Source organism: Taudactylus pleione, unplaced genomic scaffold (assembly GCF_031769625.1).
Source record: "Taudactylus pleione unplaced genomic scaffold, aTauple2 ptg001956l, whole genome shotgun sequence".
Lineage (NCBI taxonomy): Eukaryota > Metazoa > Chordata > Amphibia > Anura > Myobatrachidae > Taudactylus > Taudactylus pleione.
In genome coordinates, this window is record NW_028286352.1 from 1,586,910 (window position 1) to 1,610,067 (window position 23,158).

The 23,158-nt window shown below is 47.8% G+C and overlaps 1 long non-coding RNA gene across 1 annotated transcript in view; it reads right to left on the reverse strand.

Annotated features, from left to right (window-relative positions):
* The window catches only part of LOC148436098 (uncharacterized), a 47,719-nt gene that overhangs the window by 22,966 nt on the left and 1,595 nt on the right, over window positions 1-23,158 (reverse strand). Inside the window, exons 2-3 of the long non-coding RNA XR_015876503.1 lie at window positions 19,756-19,897; window positions 9,145-9,270 (exon numbers count right to left, since the gene is read on the reverse strand). This is a non-coding gene — a long non-coding RNA (uncharacterized LOC148436098). The remainder of the gene's footprint in view (window positions 1-9,144; window positions 9,271-19,755; window positions 19,898-23,158) is intronic.

Below are 23,158 nucleotides of genomic sequence, written 5' to 3' on the forward strand. Positions count from 1 at the left end.
AGCACTACAGCCAGCCCCTATGGACAGGACAACAGCTAGCCAATATATGGACAAGGACAACAGTAGCCAGCCCCTATGTATATATGGACAACAGTAGCCAGCCAGCCAGCCAGCCCAGCTTTTCATACTGGGGGTGGGTGAAGAGAGCACTCTTGAAGGACAGAACACTCCCTGGACAACACAGCACTACAGCCAGCCAGCCCCTATGGACAGGACAACAGCTAGCCAATATATGGACAAGGACAACAGTAGCCAGCCCCTATGTATATATGGACAACAGTAGCCAGCCCCTATGTATATATGGACAACAGTAGCCAGCCAGCCCAGCTTTTCACACTGGGGTTGGGTGAAGAAAGCACTCCTGAAGGACAGAACACCCCCTGGACAACACAGCACTACAGCCAGCCAACCCCTTATGGACAGGACAACAGCCAGCCCCTATATGGACAAGGACAGCAGTAGCCAGCCAGCCCCTATGTATTGTATATGGACAACAGTAGCCAGCCAGCCCCTATGTATTGTATATGGACAACAATAGCCAGCCAGCCCCTATGTATTGTATATGGACAATAGTAGACAGCCAGCCCCTATGGTCAGCGTCAGCAACAGCTCCAAGCTCCCTCTTCACAGTAGCCAGCCAGCAATACTTTATTATTTTTTATTTTTATAACAGTCTAACACACTGAGCTCCCAGCTCCCTAACTCTGCACATTCCACAGCCGGAATGAAAATTGGCAGCAATCATGGGATCTTTATAGAATCCAAAACCTGCGAGAATCCGACAGCAGGATAATGACGTTTTGCCTCGATTTCAGATCCGAGCCAGGCGGGAAAACCCGAGCCTGACTCGGTTCCCGGCTCGGATCGGGAGGGTTCGGATTTCAGAAATCCGAACCCGCTCATCCCTAGTTTAAACCAACCATCCTGCAAACTAGGTAATGTACTGAAACTCTATCTATGGCCAGGGGCGCCCTCCCTCTTACAACACAGCAGCCCAGTACATGCTGCTGTGTGCTGGGCTACACTGGAAGACTGCTCGCAGCTGCTAAACCGCAGCCGCAGCAGTCTCCTATGCCTGTGGGGGGAGTGATCACACTGATCGCGCCCCCCACTGGCTATGCGCCAGGATGAGGGGGCTCACTATTTTTTTCCCTAAGGAGGCATGGCCACGCCGTGCAATTAGGCCACGCCACTTTTGCCTGGGTCCGACGCGCCTGTCTATGGCACTGTAAGGAGAATCTGCTGTTTCTCCCTCTGGGCCGCCCACTCTTATAATGTATTAGCTCCTTTCTTAAGCTGGGTACACACTGACAGATATATTGACAATTGATCGGCCAATATATGGGGTACCCATCAACAGAGCCGTAACTAGACTTTTTGGTGCCCTGTGCCAGAAAAAGCTTTGGCGCCCCCCTCATTTTTCATAGGGACATAATGCACCCAAAAAAGGGGAATGGCCTTATGGGGGAAGGGCGAGGGAAGAGATAGGAGAGTCCAGGAGATGCTGGGGATGAAATAAGAGGAAGCTACAAGTGAGAATGATAATTAACTGAAATTTGACAGGCCCAAACAGCGCCCCCTGACATGTGGTGCCCTGTGCGATGGCACCGGCCGCACTACCCTAGCTACGGCCCTGCCCATCAACCAGTGTGTACTAGCGATATGTCTGTGAACGACGTTGTTCAGACATGTCGCGTCGGCTGTGCTGCACAGTGGATGGACAGATATATCTGTCTATCGGCAAGTGAGTATGGGTGATCAGCCGATCGCCCGTATACATGCAGAAGCAGCCGCCGGGAGGGGGCGGATCCGCCCTCAAGCCGCCCCCTGGTCAGTGGGACCCGCGGCTGACTGGAAGATAATGGTCGTTCATATGTATATGATCGACCATCATCTACAGATATATCTTTGCAGTGTGACCCATCTTAATGGAACATAATTAAATTCCCAGATATAATTTACTCATGCCAGCCGATTAGAAAGGGTGTGATTTATTTATAAAATATATGTAATATTCCAAAGCAGGATGTGTTTATTATTTATTTATCTGTCTGTTATTTGTTCTATTACTGTTTGTTCCCAATTGTAAAATGCAATTTAATATGCTGGCGCTATATATGTAACTGATAATAATTAGATGTATATAGAGACTATCGGCCCATTGTAGAGTTGAATTCAAACCCACTTGCCAAGCGTATCTTGCCTGTTTTGGCACAGCACAGGGCAATATAGTCATATACATTACAAGACAAATGGAGAGCTGTCTAACAAGCAGGGTAGGTTTGATAGTATAAAGAGTTTATGTATTGATAAAATCCAAATAATTCACAATTCTCAATGCTCATTTGTCAGATCTACTGTTGCAACAATTTCTAGTACTAGTGAGTACTCCAAATTAGGAATGGCCATCGACCATCGATAGTAATCATCAATGGTTAACTAAAGATCGCCAATGGTTTTGCTATTGATGGCAGAGAGCCAATGGTCCTCCGCCATCAATGGACGAGTTGGAGAATTTTTTTTTTCTTCTTGACGGGCAGAGTTTAGCCCCACCCTGGCGGCTGCTGAGCCCTGCCCCCGGTTTTGATTGGTCCATGGCCCACTGTGCCCCCAGCAGTGGTGACCATCGAGGGGTGCAAACCATGGATGGTTCACCATAGATGGGTGTTTATGCCATCGATTGTAATCACCGATGGACCCATTGATGGTAACCATCGATGGCCATTCCACCGATGGCCATCCCTACTCCAAATATCAGCCCAGTAAGTTAGTGAATGGGACTTAGGGCCTGATTCAGACCCGCGAGCGCTGTGCGCTCGCAAGCGGGTCGATGGCCCACCACTGCGCATGCGCGAGACCCGGCCAGCGGCGGGCGCTCCGTCGCTACGTGTCTCGCACCAAAACGGGGCAGCTGTCAATTGTGATTGACAGCTTTTCCCGTTTTGGAGGCGGGCAGGCTCTATTAGAACTGGAAGCTTGTGATGGATGAGACCCTACCACAAGGGTCTCGTCGCAAGCCCGATGGTCGCGACCATCACCTGGCTGCTCGCAAAACTGTGGGTGGTGTGTGTGTGTGTGTCACCTCTGATTACTGTGTTGAATTCAGCATTAAATTTCCTTTCATTTGATATATGAATCATTGCACTGCGTGAAGTGTAACAGTTGTTATAAGCATTCAAAGTTGATAAACATTCAAATTTCAAAATGTGACTGCAATTATGGCCACCACTGTGTGTATATATGTGTATAACATGCCCAGTACACTATACTATTGTGCTTTCATTGCGACAACACGCTCACTGTAGTCGCATTGACGGCCACTTTCTGAGAGTCCGTGCCCAGTTGCTGCGCGTCACAAGTCAGATACGAGACTAAAAACTCCAAAAAGCCAGTTATCGTGTAAGTGACAGTTCCCTGACCAAGTCCTGGTCATCATGTGACCCCAATGCTCCAACCGGCAGCTCCCACTCTGTAGTATGGGGAAGGGGAGTGATGAATAGGATGGGAGGGGATTATACACACAGAGTAACACGCACATTCCCCCATTCTATATAAAGCTTGGCATTTCTCCCTACGGACCTGGCGTCAGCATAACACAGGTGAGAGCTAAGTCTGGGTGATGCACCAATAATACATATCGTGTCACATTGGCTACACTTGTCCCTACTGGTCTTAATGTAGATATTAATATTAGGTTATAAGGTCTTTGGCTAAAGCCATGTTACATAAACTGGTTATAACCAGATCCTTACTCATGGCAGCCATGTGTGATGTAATGTGGGTGTGGCTAGATGATGTCATAGACGGAGCTGGCTATTATGAGCACAGAGATGAATTGAATCCTCTCAGCCCTATATATAGGAGGCAGCCAGGAGGAGCCATATATTGGTAGCAACTTGCTCTCCAGTACTTTGTTCCTGAGATATTGAATTTGACTGACCCGGCAACTGAACCCTTGGATACGACTGACAACCTTTCGGATTACGACTTGGCTTACGACGAACCGGTAACAATGCTCCATCTACTTGACCTTCTATTTGCACCAGTTATTAAATTCTGTGTGCCAGAAATCATCAGTAATATGACATCTGGGAAGCTGATGACTTTAGTGGATGAGACACAAGCACTGCTCAGTAAGAACGCAGCAGGTGCAGATGCAGACATGATCTGCGCATTCTATGCCCATGTACTAGAGGTGAGGAAGGACGCTGCCGCCTTACTCACAGAGAACATCCTGCCCCTAGTGGTGAGACTGATGGTACAGGCAGAACAGGCAGAGAGGGACTGGCAGGCAGCTAGCAGAGTGTTAGTGCTATTATCCCGTCATTACATGGATTACACAGTATGTGAGATCCAAACCTCCATGAAGACGGACTCCTGCCCTCCACAGTCACTGCAGCACACGCTGTTACGCATAATGTCACCTACCACCAGCGAGCCCCTTAGTCCCATAACACTGGACGGGCCCTGTAGTGCAGAGGTGACAGTGGAAAGCTCAGTGAGCAACGTTATAGCGATGGGAGGCGCTGAGGACATGCTGAGGATGCTCCGGCCTGTATTTAAGTCCCGCAACCTCCCTAACAAGCTCCTTAGTCTCACAGTCACAGCGGAACTCCTCAAATACACCACCTGTATGTCTGGAGGACTATATACCATCATCATTAATGACATACTAGTAGCGCTGACCAACCGTGATTATCACATCCGCTTAGCAGCCTTACAGTGCGTGATAAATGGCGTAAGATCATCGCCAAAAGAGGCCAGGGAGCACTCTAATACCATCATGGAGGCGCTCCTGCGCACATTGAAAGCAGAGACGGCGATAGTTCTGCCTGCAGTGATACGGGCACTAATGGCCGTAGTGCAGATGGATGACAGAAAAAGCTGCCACGGAAATGACAAAGTTATCCTCCGTATACTGAGATACATCAACTTTCCCAGCGAGGACGTCCAGCTGATCACTCTGCAGCTAATCAGGGAGCTGATAAAGAGGTACAGGCGCTACCCCGGCAGCGATATCAGCGCCATAGTAAGGGAGCAGCTTATAACCCTTCTCACCAAGATGCAGAGCATCAGCTGCAGCTGCCTGTCCCCAGACCTGCTTACCCCACCTGGGCTGTAACACCAGACAGCTAGACGGCAGCAGCTGGGGGGATCCCCAGTATAGAGAGTCCCTGTATAAACTCCTGGCAAGGAAACATCTGATGAAGAAGCTGCTATTGGAGGCAGTGAAGAAACTGCCCATATGCATGGAGACGAGGGACCTGGTGAGACTCATAAGAATCATAAAGGAATTTATTCCACATGATCTCATGTCATCGAGACGCCTAAACAACGTGGCCGAACATCTGGAAAAGGCACTGAGACATCCCAGCCCTGACATACACCGAGGTGCATGGAGAGTGCTCCAGTGTCTATCTGAGAAATGGTGAGCCTGGCAGTTGCCTGTAACATCAAAGTGCAGCAGCGTGAGTATGCCAGGTGTAAGGAGGGAGCCCCAGGGATCTCACAGACTATCGGTGAGACCCCCAGACCGCGGCAGCGGCTGGTGTAAGAATGGTGGGAGGAGGTGGCCTGCTTTACATCATGGGCCATCAATGAGACCCCTAGACCACAGTAACAGCTGGTGTTAGTGGAGGAAGGAGGGAGCCGCCATAACATCACAGGCCAATTGTAAGACCCCCAGACCGCAGGAACGGCTGGTGTGAGTGGAGGAAGCCGACATAACATCATAGGCCATCAGTAAGACCCCCAGACCGCAGGAACGGCTGGTGTGAGTGGAGGGAGCCACCATAACATCTGAGGCCATTAGTAAGACCCCCAGACCGCAGGAACGGCTGGTGTGAGAGTGGAAGGAGGAGGGAGCCGCCATAACATCTGAGGCCATTAGTAAGACCCCCAGACCGCAGGAACATCTGGTGTGAGAGTGGATGGAGGAGGGAGCCGCCATAACATCTGAGGCCATTAGTAAGACCCCCAGACTGCAAGAACGGCTGGTGTGAGTGGAGGAAGGAGGGAGCCGCCATAACATCTGAGGCCATTAGTAAGACCCCCAGACCGCAAGAACGGCTGGTGTGAGTGGAGGAAGGAGGGAGCCGCCATAACATCTGAGACCATTAGTAAGACCCCCAGACCGCAGGAACGGCTGGTGTGAGTGGAGGAAGGAGGTAGCCACCATAACATCTGAGACCATTAGTAGGACCCCCAGACCACAGGAACAGTTGGTGTGAGAGTGGAGGGAGGAGAGCGCCTGCATTACATCACAGGCCATAATGAGACCATAGACTGCAGGAACGCTTGGTGAGAGAGAGTTGGAAGGAGGGAGCTGCATTTACACAGAGGCAGCAGCGAGACCACCAGAGCGCGGGAAGGAGATTGATCGGCTATTCAGGTAATTTGTTTTGTTGCAAATGGGCATATATATCAATATTATTTTTACTAAAATATTGTAAATAGTGTCTTTGCACACCCATTATTTATGTATCACCTAAATGTATGAAAGGGCTTATTGAGAACTCACAGTCACTGGTGGCGGGGAGTGCGGGGAGAGGATTCGCAGGGACAAAGCTTTCTCGTAAACTCTGTCCCTACATGAAATGTGTGATACTGTACGTCCTTGCATTGTATCCAGATATCGCATTGCAAATCCTGGCGAATTTGTCTAATCACATCCGCATATGAAATATGTATTGTGATAAATAGGCCTAAAGGGAGAATTGGGTAGTACAGAGGCTGGAGCATTAGGAGGAGGGCAGCGGTGGCGTAACTATAGAGGGTGGAGGGGGTGCGCATGATATGTGGCCGGGCCAGACTTGCTGGTGCAACTGGGAACGCTGGTCTCTGAAGCGATCAGAGACTAAAGACACCTCTGATCACTTCAGAGGCCAGCGTTCCCAGTGATGCAGTGCGCGGGTGTCGTCGTGGACTGGAGGCTTGTCCAGTGAGCAGCGTGAAAAGAGGTAAGTACTGCACAGGGAAGGGGGGCCACAGCATAAGGGGCACTACTTAGGGGCATTACTGGGGGCACTACATAATGGGCTTTAATACCGGGGCATTGCATAAGGGGCTCTAATACAGGGGGCATTCCATAATGGGCACAACTTCAGGGGGCATTGCATAATGGGCACAACTACAGGGGGAACTGCATAATGGGCACAACTACAGGGGGCATTGTATAATGGGCACTGCATAATGAGCACAACTACAGGGGCACTGTATAGGTAGACCTGTGGGGGCTTCGGGGAAATGTTGCTATGGGGCCCCCATACCCCTGGAGAGCAGGTAGGCTTGGCGGAATAGATGACCGATGAGGGTGAAGGCTGAATTAGAGTCTCAAAGAACCTTGGAGGACGTCCCAGAGGATTAGAGCAGTACAAGAGAAACGCCATAGTCAGGCGCAGGAGGAGGGGCAACAGTCACCGGAAGAATGAAGAGGGCAGAGTGAGTGTGTCCGGAGATGGGATGGATATGTAAGGAGGGGAGGAGGGTGAGGTGCATAATATATATATATATTATTTATAGAAAGAGCAACAAGGGCGCCTCCTAGTGTAAGAGCTACAATCAATGTGCTCCATTTATTTATATACTGTATAAATAGAGAGAGCGCAGATAGATAGCCACTGATATGTTATACATTTAGCTTTATATCTTATATGATATTTGCTATAACAGTAGGTCTCAGATGATACATAGCAGCCTGTGGGTGAGTGGTAACAAGAACAGCTGTAGTAGTAAGAGCTGGTTGTATTATTACGTGTTACAGATGGACAGATAACCCACATGATCCAGGCGATAATAGCTGAGGATCCCGGCACTAATAGCTGAGGATCCAGGCACTAATAGCTGAGGATCCAAGGACAGTAGTCACGGCGTTCGCAGGCTGATACTGATCACAGGGTTCCGCATCTAGAGGGAGAGGACATCTGTCCATCATATGGTGATTAGTGTGAGTATCAGTGTCAGCGTTTGTTACTATAATATATAATAATTTCCACACACTGGAGAAGGACTCAGGGCACCCAGAGATCACCGGCCTCCTCTATAGCCTGTTTATCCGTATATATCTCCTTCTGTACTGTAGGCTATTTTGGACTATTAAGGCCATTGGACAAAAAGCTACTTTGGGGGATTGCAGGGGTGCAGGTAACTACAATGTTATTGTTCATGTATAATTTAATCTATTTTACTTCATTCTACATTTTATATTTTGGATGGAATTATCTTCTAACATCAGAAATGTCTGCAATGTCCCTTAGGCTGAGTACCGTGTCTCCTGCGTCCCATAGCAGAAATGACTGATGTCATAGACCAGGGGTGTAGCATGCAATTTCGTTCTATGTAGCAAAATTTTGGAGGACCCAACAAATTTGTCACCCACTTCGGAGGATCCTCCTGCACTTCCCAGAGCTTAGCATATTCATGAAGAGCAGAACAGGGAGCTTCACATGCGGATGGATTAGCAATGAGCGGTCCCACAGACAACGGCCCCCATAGCAGCCTGGATTGCTCAAGCAGTGGTTCATTAATTACATTTCAAATAAAAAACAATAAAAACCTATCTAAGAGTCATCTGTTTATTTATACAAAAGTGACACATTATACTTGCTGACTTTTGATAAGAGCAGGGGGCGTGGCACTGTATCTCATTATCATAGTCCCACCCCATTAGAGTAATGATGAGAATTAATACACCATGCTGTGAGGGTGGGGCCATGATGATGCAATTTGCAACAATGTAGTGAAGTGGGCGGGGTCAGGGGTCAAAATGAAGAGTCTCCCAAACATTAATGGAGAGTGTGCAAATATGCAATATATTAGCAATGATATAACTAGTTATTTTTGGGCCCCATAGCAACATTTGTTAGGGCCCCGTGTACTGCCCAATGACAAAAAAAGCTCATATAGAAACATGGTACAGACAAGGCAGACAGGCCCTCTCAGCCTAGGGCCCCATAGCAGCTGCACCAATGGTAGTTACACCCTTGACCATAGAGACCAATCTTATTAAATTAAGTTTAAAATGATAAAGTTACTCGCAATAAAGTATATACCAAAACAATTACCAAGAATGACATACAAAGATAATCTTATGCAAACAATTTTCTCTAAACAAAAAAGGAAAAATGAATGAGCAGTCTCACTTACATGAACATTTGCAGAGAGAGGCAAGAAGATGGAGCAATTCCCAAATGCCAGATTGGCTCCCAACAATTGTACAAAGTTCTGCATGTGGGGTTTGGTATTTATCCCTAGCATGCTTATACCAACTGTCTGGAGGGAGGAAAAGTTAAAACACATTATATTTCTACAACATACATCCTCAAATAATACAGCATCTCATTATTAGAAATAGGAAATGTTGATATATTATGCGGGGGGGGGGGGTGTTTATAATATATAATAGTACCTCATTTACTACTTCTTTTTAAATGGAGTTTTATCATGGCCGGAGGGGTTATTGGTATAGGATCAGGGTCTGTGATTTATCACAGATCTTCATGGAATGTGAGGAGAGCAGTACATTAACTTGTCATGCGAACATTGACATATTAGTAAAAAGAGTTACCATACAAAACTTTATCACCTTCCCATAAACTATTATATGTTCCCTGATCTGAGCATCTCCCTACATCTGTCTGTTGGATCATTTGCTAGTAGTCCTAATGGGCTATACATAACTATGCAAGCCTCCCCTCACATGGCATCTTCTCAAACAAATAATTAAACCTGCAGCTGGATATTACACCAGGGTCTATCACAGGTCACCATGAAGGTAAATAAAAGAAATACACTAAATAAATACATATTGCCTATTATCTATAACATAATTACAACACCTCCTATAACCCTCCCCTCCCTTTGCCTAAACCTAACCCTCCCACTCCCATTGCCTAAACCTAACCTTCTCCCTAGTGCCTAAGCCTCTCCCTCCCCTCCCGCTGCCTAACCCTATCCCTCACCTAGTGCCTAACGCTATCCCTCACCTAGTGCCTAAGCCTATCCTTCACCTAGTGCCTAAGCCTCTCCCTCCCCTCCCACTGCCTAACCCTATCGTTCACCTAGTGCCTAACCCTCCCCTCCTGCTGCCTAACCCTATCCCTCACCTAGTGCCTAACTCTCTCCCTCCCTCCCTTCCCGCTGCCTAACCCTCCCCCTCTCCTCCCACTGCCTAAACCTAACCCTCCTTCTAGTACCTAAACCTCCCCTCCCGCTGCCAAACCCTCTTCCTTCCCTCCCACTGCCTAACCCTAACTCTCCCCCTCTCTTCCTGTTTCCTACACCTAACACTCCCACTAGTGTCTAACCCCTAGCCTCCCATTTCCTAACCCTCCGATGATGGTCCATGCAGAATGCTGACATTTCAGATGTCTACAATGAGAGAAAATATGTTCAATGTCGACATTTCAACAGTGTCGACATAATAACGACATTGTGATTTTGAGGTTATGGATGTCAACATTATGACTGCAATAAATATTACATACAGACCAAGGGGTATATTTAATAAAGTGAAAGTTTTTAGAAGTGGAGATGTTGCCCATAGCAACCAATCAGATTCTACTTAACATTTAACTAGCACCTTCTAGAAGATAATAGCTAGATTCTGTTTGGTTGCTATGGGCAACATCTTCACTTCTAAAAACTCTCACTTTAGTAAATTTACCCCCAACACTTGCATTTCACTCTTCAATTGTCTGCTGGGGGTTATTACACATGGGGACTCAGCTTCTCAGTTTCCCAACCTTTAGTAGCATCTGTGCCCTGGCATGGGTGGTTGTCTTGCATACCTAGCGGTCCCGCTAGGCTGTTTTAGCGGGGTGCTCTGCCCTGCCCTCCTTCTGGAGGCCTAAAAGTACCCTGCCCTCACCGCACAGCGCAACGCTAATACAGCCTGCAGGTGCCGTCTTCACCCGCAGGTCGCAGTGTCCCGCGGGTGGGGAAATGTGCTGTGTCCTGGTCACCGCCGGTGAATAGACGCTGAGCGCATGCACTCAACATCTATTCTACCTGTCAGCAGTGCTTGGGGGCTGCCCGGCGTGTCCGTAAGTGCCGGGACACGCCCCCAAGAGTGACGAAAAGGTGACATCTTATAGACATGCCCCCTTTTCCATGGCCACGCCCCTTTTTCTAGTGCGTAAGTGCCCTTTCTAGCTCCGGCGTCCTGTCTGCCACTGGAGCTACAGTGAACACTACATACCCCAGTACTGATATTAAGCCCCTCATGGGAGTTACCACAGCCCACGCCCCCGAATGTAAATATACACAAATCCTGTAAATGAACGTGTTTTACCATTAGGAGGAAAAACACAGGTCAGCTTCTCCTGCTCGGTACACAAGAGTGCACAATGGTCTTTACCAGATGCTTACTGGGGGATTATTATGTAGCAAACAAATAAAACTGTCAGCATTGTACTGCCAATATCTACAGTCCATGATCAGCCCAGGTCTGGTACAGCCTCGATTTGGTAACAATTAGCATTCCCAAGATGTATCAATATCTGGGCTGAAGGGTGTAGTAGGTCTTACCGTCGGACGCATGTCCATCGGTTCAAATCCCGACAGCGGCAGCCCCGTAAGGGTGAAAATCCCGATCGTCCCTAAGGTAAGTATCGCTAACTTAATTCCCCCCCCTAACCCTAACTAGGGGTACCTAACCCTAATCTCCCCCCCAAGGGCCTAACCCTAATCCCCCTTTCCCAGCCGCCTAAACCTAAGAAGAACACCAGGGGGTGCCTAACCCTAACCTCCCCCCAAGGGTGCCTAACCTTAACTCCCCCTTCCCCTAGCCTAACCCTAAGTCCCCCCTCGGGAGCCCTAAACCTAACCTCTCCCCCCCCCCCCCGGCTGTCGCACTCGGCACCCGGCATAACTTCGATCGCGATGCCGGGCGCCAGACTCCCGGCGTCTGGTTAATGACAAGCATCTAGATTTAGACGCCTGTCATTAGTACCACATTGGAAATAGAACATGTGGAAGCCGGCGGTCAGGATTTAGACAGTCGGCTTCCAAACTACATCCCGGGGTGAGATGCACTTGTCCGTCTTCCAGCAACAATCCGATGCAGCTGCCAGGGTAATACTGTACAGCAGGTTCCAGAGCTGGATAACCGGCTAAACGGTACATGCGCCCGCATAGGAGGCACCCAAGGGTCCCGTCTGTTTCCTGCTGCTTTTATCTTCAAGATTTATTTTTACTTCACGTCTCTCCCTGTACATGATAGAGATGGCGGAGTCATGCAGTCAACGCAGTGCTACGCACAAGTCCTCATGGAAGGAACGACAGACTTCAGTGAGCCAAACGGGCTTATATGAGAAACTGCTCACCACTGCGCTACCACTCTGCAGTGGACTTTCCCTAGTATAGCCTCACTGAGCAAATGAAAGAAATAACAGGACAAGTCTAATGGCTGCACAAATAAATGTAAAGGTATAACATCAATTCAGTGGCGTAACCTCATCCCAGGTGCCCAGAGGCAAGATAAATGTTGGTGCCCCCCCCCAAATTAAAATGTACCACCCCCCAGCACATATGCCAGCCCCAGCTGCCACTCCCATATGCAATTCCCCCAGTAAAAATTGGGAGGCACATATAGAAACCGTTGTAATTCCTACACTGTTCACCTGATTTGGATGTAATTACCCTCAAATTAAATCTGAGAGTCTGCAGTAAAATCACATCTTGTTCGTTTCATTTCAAAGCCATTGTGGTGGTGAAGAGGCCAAAATATGAAAATTCTGTCAATGTCCCAATATTTATGCACCTGACTGTATGTGTGTGTGTGTGTATATATATATATATATATATTATACACACACTGTTTGCCTTCATGAAGATAGACATAGACTAATAATTATTTTACTTTATTAGGCTATTATATGTTACTAATATATGGATGTAAATGGGGTAAATATATTATAGGGTTAATATTTATCCCCAAAGATTTAGGGGCCTATTCATCAACACTAAAATAACGGTTGTATGGAGGGTACACATGGTCAGACTTAAAGACGATCAGATAACGATCATTATCTGATTGTCCTGTATGTGCTGGATGTTCGATATCGGACATCCAGCAACATGCACCAACCCCCAAACAACGTGACGATCGCAGGTCCCTATAGTAACCAGGCTAACCTAGTCTATATCGACCAGGTTGGCCTGCATGCAAGGGCGATGGTCGATAATCGACCATCCGTGCCCGCGCATCGACCATCGTTTGAGGGGTTAAAAAAAGAACGATATAAACGATCAAACTATATTGTTATCGTCTATATCGTTCTTTTTATCTGACCTTGTGTATGCACCATTAAGAACAACAAGAAATAAGGGCCCTCATTCAGAGCCGTACGCTCTGAGCAGAGCGCACGCTCTGAATGAGGGCCGGGCTCCATTTTCATGGAGCGTCCTCCTGGACGCTCGTATAGCTGTGGGTCACCACCCACAGGCTATACGAGCGTGCATTGTGATGGTCGCGATGGTCGAGACCATCGCGACCATCGAATTTGCGAGCCGGAGCCTGCGGTTGAGGTTTTCAACCGCAAGCTCCGGAGTGATTTTGGCTCTATCAGAGCCAAAATCACTCCCACTGACATCACTAGTGATGTCAGTGGGCCGGCTTCTGACGGGAGGCTTTCCCGTGGGAACGCCCCCATCAGGGAGGCACGCCCCCGGCACGCCCACCAAAGGGGGCGTGCTGTCAATCAACATTGACAGCACGCCCCCTTTGATCGGACACAACGAGCGAAGGACTTTCCTTCGCTCGTCGCGTCTGGCGCATGCGCACGACGGAGCTCCCTCCGTCGTGCGCATGCTCAGTCCATAACATCGACCCACTTGCGAGCGGACAGCCGCTCGCGAGTGGGTCTGAATCAGGCCCAAGGTCTCTTATCCGCCACTAATCAGTGACTCGCGGCTTACCTTCTCCCCAGTAGCAGTCCAGGGAGTTCCCCAGAGTCCGGCTAGTACAGACTCTGGCCTCCCGCCGCGATCCCCAGTTGCGGCGCCAGCGGGGAGTAGAAGCGGCAGCATGGACGTCTATATAGACAGTCCATTGCTGCCGCTCTGAAGAGCCAAATAGTTAAAAATTAAATGACTCCTAAAAAAAATAAATAAAAATAAATAGCTTTCTAGGGGCTGCTCCTGCAGCGCCACCCGCAGGGTGACCCAACTCCGGCCGGGCACAAACTTAAACTGAGGTGCCTGTGGCTCGGGGGCGGGGTAAAGAGGAGGACAGACCCAAGTGCATCCTGGGAGCAGTGAAAGCTTTAACTGCGTGGTGCCCGTTGATCCAGATCCAGCTATACCCCAAGGTCAACCCTGTGGACCCGCTATGGACACTGAAGTAGAAATTTTCCTTAATTACTGTTATTTTAGTATTAACACACTTAGCACAGGAGATATCACTGATATCTCCTAGTTAAGTCCGCCTGCGTTAATTTCCACACTCCCCATACATTAGTACAGTGGTTCTCAAACTCGGTCATCAGGACCCCACACAGGTCACGTTTTGCAGGTCACCCAGCAGGTGCACAGGTGTATTCATTACCCATTGACACATTTTAAGAGATCCACAGGTGGAGACAATTATTTCACTTGATTCTGTGAGGAGACTTGAAAAACATGCAGAGTTTGGGGTCCTGAGGAGAGAGGGCCTGATTCAGACCCGGTCGCAAGCGCTGTGTGCTTGCAACCGGGTCGATGGTGGGCCAGTGTGCATGCGCGAGACACGGATAGCATCGGGCAAGCCGTCGCTCTGGGTCTCGCACCAAAGGGGGCGTGCTGTCGATGTTGAGTGACAGCACGCCCCCTTTGGTGGGAGGGCTGGGGAAGTGGCTGCCCAAACTGAGGCGTTCCCATGTGAACGCCTCCGTTTGGGGGCGGCCCCACTGACATCACGAGTGATGTCAGTGGGAGAGATTTCGGCTCTGTCAGAGCCAAAATCTCTCGAGGGCTTGCGGCAACGAGACCATACCACAAGGGTCTCGTCGCAAGCCCGATGGTCGCGATCCCTGGCCGCTCGCTATAGCTGTGGACGGTCACCCACAGCTATGCGAGCGGCCAGGAGGCCGCCCTACAAAACCAGAGGGCCAGCCCTGATTATCCCCACAATTCAATAACATTTATTGATATACAACAGGGCACTAAAGTGAGATGGTTACACCCTGCTTCTGGGTATATTGAATATGCAAATGATAGTGTGAGATATACAGAATCTGATAGTCAGGCAGTGCCACATACAGACAGTCACACTGTCACACTCTCACTCCTCTATGATATATCTGGTTATCGATTTGCTGGTCTGCACGGTTCACTGCAACATATTCTTATTGTAACATTTTATCATTATTAAGTAATGCTGGCCATACACGCTACAATTATCGGGGCGATCTGCCTGATATCAGCGGATCGCCCCGATAATTGTAGCGTGTGGGGGGGCGACAGAGGGTTAAATATTGCTCGGTCGAGCATGCCGGCTTGTCCAGCATGCCCGTCTGATGCGATATTTCCCCGGTAAACTGTCGGCCGCATCGGGCAGTGTATGCCCAGCCGCGGCCGACAGACAGACATTTCCTGTGTTTCTTCCTATGGAAGGAACAGGGAAATGTCTCCTATCCCGGGGGCGGAGCGCAGATGTCTGCCGAATACACTGTGAGAGAAATCTCAAAGTGTATGCCGGCGACATTTGCGGCTGGCAGCCGGCCAGATAAAATATCTGTCGGTCTGACAGACATTTTATCTGGCCGTGTATGCCCAGCAAAACAGGCATCTTACATGAGGGATTAAACTACAATTATTTAAATACAGTACTAAGGAATATTTCCACCATTATATCTGCATTCATATCTCTCTCTCTCTCTCTATATATAGGAATGTATGCGATTTAGATTGAACAAGGGTTAATATTGAAAGACACGAGATAACGTATATATACTTTTTCAGAAGATCGTTTATTAATATATTTAGAAATTGAGTAAAGGCATCACACACTGCGTATTTTAATTTATCTAATATTTCCTTCTCTCACTTTTTTATTTACATATACATATTAAAATGTTGTTAATAAAAGTTGTATTTTAACTATTAGTGCACCATAGTTGAAACTTCCAATCCTGTCCTTTCATTGTTTAATGACAGGATGTATATACAATAGCCGTTACATCAATAATCACACACGTGTCTGCCCCCGGTGACTTACCGCTGTAGTGCGGCTGTTTTTTCCCGGTTTGAGACCAGTGTCCTGTATGGACCCGTCCCTTGGCCCTGTTTGGTGAGTGAGAAGTGGCTCCCCTCCCTCAGATGAGCTTAGTGGAGGCAGCCAGTGTCCCGCACACCTTCCAGCTGGTGTTCTGATCCTGAACACAGGCCGCAGACAGCAATGCGCAAGCTGCTCTCTCATTCCGACTTATCCTTCAGTTTCGCTTAGTGTGTGTGTGTGTGTGTGCGTGTCAGGCTCACCAGTGTGTGTGTGTCAGTCTCACCATTCTGTGTGTGTCAGGCTCACCATTTTGTGTGTGTGTGTGTCAGGCTCACCATTTTGTGTGTGTGTCAGGCTCACCATTTTGTGTGTGTGTGTGTGTGTGTCAGGCTCACCATTGTGTGTGTGTGTGTCAGGTTCACCATTGGAGACAGCCGGTGTCCAACACCTTCTGCAGTAAGTCCTCGAATAATGGAAGGTAAGTATGGAAGTAGTCCATGACGCATTTCACCCTCAATTTAGAGTGCTTCGTGCGTTTCTCTTTTACAATAGAATATAATTAAACATCAACGCGCCATCAATGTATAAGGGCCATGGAAAGAATAGACTGGAAACCCCGGATTTATCAAGCGGTGGTTTTGAAAAGCACAGTAGAACCTTGCTACAGTTGTGACCAATGGGATGCAGTCATCACTAACAGCGGCACACTTACACATATACATATATACACATACATACACACACACAAACAGTGGTGGCCAAAATTGCGGACACTTTATAAAATTTTAATGTTTTTCAACTTCGAATGCTTATATAAACTGTTACACTTCATGCAGTGCAATGATTTATATATCAAATTAAAGGAAATTTAATGCTGAATTCAACACAATACACAGAGGTCAAATATTTGCAAGTTGTGCAGTGAAAACAACACTTAGGGTGAAAATCCCTGTGTACTTATGATGTTACTGTCCTATCAGTATTTCGTTGGGTATCCTTTATTTTACAAGACAGCAGCACAGTGACGTGGCATTGAGCCAACCAGTGTTTGGAGCTCTTCCTTCTATATTATGTGGTGCCATGAGACAATCATAGCCTCAATTAATTGTCTTTTATTGGATGGACGCCTCAGATGTACCAGTTTTTTCAAACGGAACCACAAATGTTCTATGGGGTTCAGGTCTGGGCTGTTTCCTGGCCATCCCAGCACCTGTATGTCATTCTCCGTGAACCACTGTTTTCATATCCATGCAATGTGGCAGGGAGCTGAGGGCCTGATTCAGAGCAGGACGCTATTTGCGGCCGCTCATTCTGAAAAAGGGGCTGGCTATTTAAATTAAGCGCTCGCTCTTTGCGGTCTGTTGACGCCTCTATGTCTGAGCGAGCAAACGAAACATGCGCTCACTATTTTGGAAAAAACGCCCCCTGGCCGCTCGCATCATACGTCATCTCCGCTATTTATTTGATTAATCGAGTACATCGAAAGGCGTCTGAACTGCTCGCAGTGCTTGTGGTTGGATTTTCCTACCGCAATCATGCGAACAGTTCAGGCTAAAAGACAACCAAGTGACGTGGTCAATGACGCAGCTTTGTTAATTATGCACACCCTTAAAACACCCGTTTAGACAGTTTGGAACGCCTGCATTCGGATCTCCACTCCCCGTTTTCAAGCACCTTCCCCTGTTACCACCCACAAACGCCTCATTCTGTCACTCAAATTAGCAGGCATTCGCTATTTTGCGAACACACGATTTTCGACCACAATGACTTGGGCGCGCATGCGTACTAAAACCCATACGCATGCGCAGATGTGCGAACATCGCTCGGAGCGAACGAGCAGCCGCTTACGAGCAGCTCTGAATCAGGCCCTGAATCCTGATGGGAAAATAATGAGGCATTATCTGGAAAAAGATCCCTGATAGAAGGTAGAAGTTTTGGTTGTAGGATGGTGTCAATGTACTTTCTGCTGTTCAGTGTGCCATTTAGGACATAAAGGCGACCTACAGCATCTGCTTCATACATGCCCAGATCATAACACGTGGAGGATTCTTTGTTGTTGCTTGAATGCAATCTGGATGTACCTCTTCCCCGATATTTTCTCCCATCACTGCCTAATATCGATATCTTATTTTCGTCACTCCATATCACTCGTTTCCACTGACCTTCTGTCCATGCAATGTGTTCTTTTGCCTACTGTATTCATTTCTGCCGCTGCTTTTTATTCAGCAATGGCTTTTTTCGGGGAATTCTACCTTTTAGGCCAACCTCCGTTAGTCTTCTCCGTACCGTTTTTGCACTGACAAAAACACTAGTTGCACTCAGGTCACTGCTAATGGCCGCAGATGACATCCATCTGTCCCTGACGCAAATTTGTTTTATTCTCCTATCAACAGCTGTTGTGCACTTTTTCCGGCCTTTGCCTTCTTTGTTTTGTATAGATTGTGTTTCCTGATAGCGTAAACAAAACTTTCATACTCCTGATGTTGTCACATTCCCACCAACTTCTCAATTGCTGCATACGAAAGACCATTTTCATCAAGTGACACAATCGTTTTGCTGACTTTGGATACCCGTTTATTTCCACGGAGAGCCATAAGCGCTACACATTGCGGTGACGGTGCCCACTGGCTGGATTCAAGACGGCGAGAGATACCCATGTGTCATGTGTTGACCATATTACAGCCTCAGGATTTCCCCGTCAGAGGATAACCTTGTCCATTGGCCAGGCGGTAGGAGATACCAATAACCGCTACACCTCTTCAGGATATACAGGTGGATTATATGTGCGCTTCGAATTAGCATGGAGTCCGTGTTTCCTAAATAACATTGTATTGTTTAAACCTTTGGAAAACATTCCAGCGCTACCCCTCGTCAAAACCCGGAGGTAAAATCAAAGGGGTTATTAGGACTCTCATATGTGGACTTTGATCGGGTGAGAACTGTCAGATTAAGATTGGTCACAGTTTACATGAAATATACAGGTTTTTTTTTTAATTTTTATGTTTTCTTTAGTAAACCTGTCAGTTATGCAGGTTTCTATTAGGAATCAAGAGGGTCCATGGTAATATATGATAGTCTGTACAAACTTTTACAATATTAATGTGATTGTTATATGTCATTTGTATACCATTACTGATATGCTTATTGTGTATTTATTAAATTCATGGTAGATTTGGTGTCTTGAATTCATTTCTGCCACGTTAAATATTTATTTGTAATTACAAATCCAATTAGCGCAACACCATCAGTGTATTATCTGTGTTTGGGATCATCAGCAAGTGATCTTTTATTGGGGTTACACATACCCATAGGTATTTGCAGCTGTGGTCTATTATTCAATTATAGTTTATTAGCGCCAGGCTGTCATTTGGTGGGACATTTTCACGTAACACCACAATCCCGGATCTCTTCCTGGGTGACCAGTCACCACTTTGCCTGGATGACATTGTTGTATTTATTTGTTACACCGTCGTTAGCACTAAACAATACACACAAACATCCAACAGTAATTGCACTTCTGTAACCAACTTTATTCTGCAACATGAAACAGCCAAACTGACCTTTCCCACCTTTGTACATGACCTTGTACCTGCTCATACACCACAGCTGATTGGTCCTCAGAGCGACGATTCCGATTGGCTGGTAGTAGCTGTTATTACAATCCGCTTCTTGAACGTCACGCATCTGTGCTTCTTTGTCTGACTGAAAGTAGCATAACTTCCCTTGTAATGCAAATATTTCACCTCTGATTATTGTGTTGAATTCAGCATTAAATTTCCTTTCATTTGATATATGAATCATTGCACCGTGTGACGTGAAACAGTTTTTATAAGCAATCAAAGTTGATAAACATTCAAATATCAAAATGTTTCTGCAATTTTGGCCACCACTGTGTGTATATATGTGTATAACATGCCCAGTACACTATACTATTGTGCTTTCATTGCGACAACACTCTCACTGTAGTCGCATTGACGGCCACTTTCTGAGAGTCCGTACCCAGTTGCTGCGAGTCTCAAGTCAGATACGAGACTAAAAACTCCAAAAAGCCAGTTATCGTGTGAGTGACAGTTCCCTGACCAGGTGTTGGTCATCATGTGACCCTAATGCTCCAACCGGCAGCTCCCACTCTGTAGTATGGGGAAGGGGAGTGATGAATAGGATGGGAGGGGATTATACACACAGAGTAACACGCACATTCCCCCATTCTATATAAAGCTTGGCATTTCTCCCTGCGGACCTGGCGTCAGCATAACACAGGTGAGAGCTAAGTCTGGGTGATGCACCAATAACACATATTGTGTGACATTGGCTACACTTGTCCCTGCTGGTCTTAATGTAGATATTAATATTAGGTTATAAGGTCTTTGGCTAAAGCCATGTTACATAAACCGGTTATAACCAGATCCTTACTCATGGCAGCCATGTGTGATGTAATGTGGGTGTGGCTAGATTATGTCATAGACGGAGCTGGCTATTATGAACAGAGATGAATTGAATCCTCTCAGCCCTATATATAGGAGGCAGCCAGGAGGAGCCATATATTGGTAGCAATTTGCTCTCCAGTACTTTGTTCCTGAGATATTGAATTTGACTGACCCGGCAACTGAACCCTTGGATATGACTGATAACCTTTTGGATTACGACTTGGCTTACGACGAACCATCTACTTGACCTTATTTTTGCACCAGTTATTAAATCCTGTGTGCCAGAAATCATCAGTAATATGGCATCTGGGAAGCTGATGACTTTAGTGGATGAGACACAAGCACTGCTCAGTAAGAACGCAGCAGGTGCAGACATGATCTGCGCATTCTATGTCCATGTACTAGAGGTGAGGAAGGACGCTGCCGCCTTACTCACAGAGAACATCCTGCCCCTAGTGGTGAGACTGATGGTACAGGCAGAACAGGCAGAGAGGGACTGGCAGGCAGCTAGCAGAGTGTTAGTGCTATTATCCCGTCATTACATGGATTACACAGTATGTGAGATCCAAACCTCCATGAAGACGGACTCCTGCCCTCCACAGTCACTGCAGCACACGCTGTCATGCATAATGTCACCTACCACCAGCGAGCCTCTTAGTCCCATAACACCGGACGGGCCCTATAGTGCAGAGGTGACAGTGGAAAGCTCAGTGAGCAAAGTTAAAGCGATGGGAGGCGCGGAGGACATGCTGAGGATGCTCCGGCCTGTATTTAAGTCCCGCAACCTCCCTAACAGGCTCCTTAGTCTCACAGTCACAGCGGAACTCGTCAAATACACCGCTTGTATGTCTGGAGGACTATATACCATCATCATTAATGACATACTAGCAGCGCTGACCAACCGTGATCATCACATCCACTTAACAGCCTTACAGTGCGTGATAAATGGCGTAAGATCATCGCCAGAGGCCAGGAAGCACTCTAATACCATCATGGAGGCGCTCCTGCGCACATTGAAAGCAGAGACGGCGATAGTTCTGCCCGCAGTGATACGGGCACTAATGGCAGTAGTGCAGATGGATGACAGAAAAAGCTGCCACGGAAATGACAAAGTCCTCTTCCGTATACTGAGATACATCAACTTTCCCAGCGAGGACGTCCAGCTGATCACTCTGCAGCTAATCAGGGAGCTGATAAAGAGGTACAGGCGCTACCCCGGCAGAGATATCAGCGCCATAGTAAGGGAGCAGCTTATAACCCTTCTCACCAAGATGCAGAGCACCAACATACACCTGGCATCAGCTGCAGCTGCCTGTCTCCAGACCTGCTTACCCCACCTGGGCTGTAACACCAGACAGCTAGACGGCAGCAGCTGGGGGGATCCCCAGTTTAGAGAGTCCCTGTATAAACTCCTGGCAAGGAAACATCTGATGAAGAAGCTGCTATTGGAGGCAGTGAAGAAACTGCCCATATGCATGGAGACGAGGGACCTGGTGAGACTCATAAGAATCATAAAGGAATTTATTCCACATGATCTCATGTCATCGAGACGCCTAAACAATGTGGCCGAACATCTGGAAAAGGCACTGAGACATCCCAGCTCTGACATACACCAAGGTGCATGGAGAGTGCTCCAGTGTCTATCTGAGAAATGGTGAGCCTGGCAGTTGCCTGTAACATCAAAGTGCAGCAGCGTGAGTATGCCAGGTGTAAGGAGGGAGCCCCAGGGATCTCACAGACTATCGGTGAGACCCCCAGAACGGCTGGTGTGAGTGGAGGGAGCCACCATAACATCTGAGGCCATTAGTAAGACCCCCAGACTGCAGGAACGGCTGGTGTGAGAGTGGAAGGAGGAAGGAGCCGCCATAACATCTGAGGCCATTAGTAAGACCCCCAGACCGCAGGAACGGCTGGTGTGAGTAGAGGAAGGAGGGAGCCGCCATAACATCACAGACCATTAGTAAGACCCCCAGACCGCAGGAACGGCTGGTGTGAGTGGAGGAAGGAGGGAGCCGCCATAACATCACAGGCCATTAGTAAGACCCCCAAACCGCAGGAACGGTTGGTGTGAGTAGAGGAAGGAGGGAGCCGCCATAACATCACAGGCCATTAGTAATACCCCCAGACCGCAGGAACGGTTGGTGTGAGTAGAGGAAGGAGGGAGCCGCCATAACATCACAGGCCATTAGTAATACCCCCAGACCGCAGGAACGGCTGGTGTGAGAGTGGAGGGAGGAGAGCGCCTGCATTACATCACAGGCCATAATGAGACCATAGACTGCAGGAACGGCTGATGTGAGTGGAGGAAGGAGGGAGCCGCCATAACATCACAGGCCATTAGTAAGACCCCCAGACCGCAGGAACGGCTTGTGTGAGTGGAGGAAGGAGGGGGCCGCCATAACATCTGAGGCCATTAGTAAGACCCCCAGACCGCAGGAACGGTTGGTGTGAGAGTGGAGGGAGGAGAGCGCCTGCATTACATCACAGGCCATAATGAGACCAACAGACCGCTGGAACGGCTGGTGTGAAATTGGTG